Source organism: Xiphophorus maculatus, chromosome 16 (assembly GCF_002775205.1).
Source record: "Xiphophorus maculatus strain JP 163 A chromosome 16, X_maculatus-5.0-male, whole genome shotgun sequence".
In the NCBI taxonomy this organism is placed as follows: Eukaryota; Metazoa; Chordata; class Actinopteri; order Cyprinodontiformes; family Poeciliidae; genus Xiphophorus; species Xiphophorus maculatus.
Window position 1 is genome coordinate 10,726,330 of NC_036458.1, and position 3,859 is coordinate 10,730,188.

Consider the following 3,859-nt stretch of genomic DNA (forward strand, 5'->3'; position numbering starts at 1 on the left):
TAGACAAGTATCTATCAGAGATGATTCATTCCATGAAATTTCAAACCTAGTCTATCTTTCTATTAGTTTGTCTGGTTTGGATCAATGTATCAAATGCAATAATTAGAGCATAACATTTATGGAACTGGCATTTAAAGTGAGGTGAAAAAGTTTGAAAATACCCACCGTATGAAATGGATGAACATGAGTGAATATAAATGTTATCATAAATCAGAGTTATGCATCTGCACAGTAGAGGTTTCTGCTTTTCACATCACACAGGTTGCAACGTGGATATGCATTCGATTTCAAACCAGTGACTCTTATGAAGTTGGTGCAAATGACTAATAAATTTAGGTCTTAAATTAAGACAAATAAATTTCATTTCTCCAGTTAATGTGTTCAAATTATACTCTTCTATGTTAAACACTTAAGGTAGTATAACTAAAACTTCCACATGCCCCTGTAAGTATCACATCTATAGATAAACCCTTGTAAAATCCCCAGCGTAATCTCATTTGATTTTAACAAGCAACAATGAAAATTCTCAGGAAATTACCAAGCTACAAGCAGCTCTAATTTGCTCTGTCACCATGTCATTTGGCATCATCATGTAGTCCACTTTGTTTTATCCTGCAACATGCTTTTAAGTGTTTGAAGCAGGCTTAAATCAGACTGAGCAGAGTGTTGTGAGCAACAGCCGCCAGAGGGATGTTATCTGCGGTTGTGGTTAGACTTGTGAACTGAACCACTACTTTCTACTCATGTGGCATAAACTGAATGAAAAATGAAAGAATGAGTATTTTATATGCATATTTTTGACATATTTGTGACCGATATTCAACATAGTGCAATGTCATGATAAATAGTTATTGTTGCTTAAAACATAGGATTTGAAGGACCTATCTGAACAGAACTGGACCACATCTTAAACTCTCTCCTGACTAAAAACTGAGCTTCTCTCTGTTTTTTTTTGGTTGTGGGTTTCAGTGTTGACATTTGCGCTGCCAACATAAGGGTGGAGGATTGGTGGAGATGTGATTGTGCTTGACAAAATGAGTTTGATGCGAACTTTAAAGCTGTCAGGCCTCTCAACACCTTGACAGCCACAGATAGGAAAAAAAAAGAAAAAGTAACCTCAGGGGTCTTACGCTCACTAAGAGTGTCAATGAAGCTGTTAAAGCCTCAGTTACTTTGTCAGCCTCATTTACTAAAGATACTCCTGAAAGCCATTAAAACAGATTTATTTACTTGTTGTTTTACATTTTTTTATAATGCAGAAAAGTCCTGGCTGTTTTTAGTTTGTCAATGGAAGATACTGAAAAACGTGAGTCACATACTGCACCTGAACTTCACAAAGAGTCTTTAATTATAGACATAAAGTGCTGCTGTAGGATGAGTTATGGATGTGTGAAGATAATATGAAGGGGTCAAGGCTCTGACTTCTTTTAGTCTATTTAACTAGCTGAAGAGAACACAATTGCAACCTTTTTCAATAGACAAGCTTGTAGAAAAAGTTCAAAATGAGCTTGGTAATAATTGACAAGAGTGATTTCAAAAGCTTGATGTTTGAGCTTAACTACAAGAAGCCTTATTTTTTTTGCAATTACACTTGTGCCAAGAGGAAAAGAGAAAAGGAAAAGCACATGTTGAAAATATGAATTCATTATGTCACCATATTGAGGACCCTCTAAGAGGGAAACAACTGCATTGCTCTAAAAAAACAATTTCCCCATCATAAATCAAATAATCATTTGAAAACCTTTTTTTTATAAGTTTGTCTGATTTTGGAATGTGTTTGATATTGAAACATTTCAACATGACAAGCACTACAATACATTTGAGGGCACTGTATGAGTTGCTATATGCATTATGAAGCTCGGTAAAAGCAAGTTGAAATGAGTGAATGAACTTCACGATCTCCAAATTTAGACAAAAGCAGTCAAAAGTGGGGAAAGGAGGACGCATAAATCTACTGAGTTGAAGTGACCTTTAAATTTCATGCTTAACTTCCTCTGTCCAGGTTGAAAAGTTGAGAGGTTAACAGGTTAACACCCTCATTAGTCAGAGGTCTTTATGATTAAGCTAATGATTGCCAATGTTTGTGTTTAACCACTTCAGGCTATGTAAGATATCTAAAGACATATTGATTTATATTATTAGCTGATAAATCATATTATGAAGTATTAATGTTCATTTATCAGTATAGCTATTATGATCATGTTATCTTTGTTATATGCTCCACTTCCATATCTGTGTTTAAATAAAGAGACTATTGCAATACAGTATTGTTAGACGTTGAGAAGTAGTTGTTGTCAATGGTTCCATTTTGGTCGTCAGTGTTTTATATGACAGCTTTAAAGCTTATTCCAGCTGCAGAGGCCATGTGCTTGTTTATTGTAAGAGGCATCTTTAAGTGTTTTTTCTGGCACAGCCCACAATGCATTCACCAGTTCAGACTTTTTCCAAAACTCATTTCAAGGGTTCACAGCCTTGTGTGAGCCTGAGGCACTTCTGTCTGCCAGACACCATAAGTGAGAAATTAAACAGGAGGCACTTAGGTACATAGATATTTAAAAAGCCTGGTTTGTTTAAATGCTGTTGCAAAATGGAAATATATACTTAAAAGGGTGATCCAAATGCTCCTTTGTACATTAAATTAGCCTAAATTGTAGTTTGAAAGATAGAAAGAGATTGACACAAAGTGCCAAAATACTCTGAGGGGGACTGAAAATAAAGAAAGGTTTCCAAAAATATTTCACAAAATGAAAATTGGAAAAGTGTGGAGTGCATTTGTCTTTGCATTCATCCCCCTTCACTATGATGCTCCAAAATAAAATCTAGGTTAGTAATCTAATTGGCAAACATGCCCACTCCTCTGGTGGGAGAATCTGTCAACACCGCTATTAGTCTGGCATTCGCTGATCACATCTATATGGAAGAGGGCCAAGGACAAAGCTTTCTTTGAAATAAAGCCATAAAAAATCCCATTTGCAGTTTGCCACAAGTCATGTTGGGGACACCGCAGTATGTAGAGGGAGACGCCCTGGCCAGACGAGACCGACAGATCAAAATGGCATGTGTGATGAAAGCTTAACTTTGTAAATGCACCTCTTCAGTGAAACATAGTGCTGGCAGGATCAAGCTGTGAGGAGGATTTTGTTTCATCAGGGACAATAAAGGAAAGACCCAGGGAGGAAGACTGAGAGTGGGGCTGAGGTTCACCGTCCAGTTGGACAATAACTTTTAAGATATGGCTTGAGCTATAATGGAATAGATTAAAGCTTATTCATGTTTACACAGTGTGTACTCCTTATGCTTTATATAGCCAGGGGTGTTTTGGAGCTTGTACTCTATAAACATTGCTGTATTCACATTATAACGCCATTCTGTTGTGTGTCGAAAAACAGTTGGCTCCGTCAATCATTTAAGAAGTTTATGGTTTCTCCATGTCTTCCTCCTTTAGGTGAAAGCTGCATACTAGGATTACCTAGCCTTTGTTGGGTCCAACATGACAAATATTCAATTTCCATAAGCAAAATCTATAAAGTAAAAAAATATATCTGAATCCAAATAGAGTCTTAAAATTAAGGGAGAAATAAAAGGTGTGAATGAAAACTGAATCTCTCAGACACAGTCCAGTTAACAATAATGAAAGTCTAACGTTTACCTTGTAAATAAAGGTCAATTAGGTAGATAATATTTCAAATTATGAAATCAGATCAACCAAAGAAATAACAATTTTGGGTTCAATTAAAAAAAATACATTACATTTGAAAGAGCATGATGTTTGGATTTGCATTTCTTTAAAAGCCAGATTACAATCAACATTCTGAGAGAAAGAGTGAGAAGTTTTTATAGACTTTATGAAATATGTGCT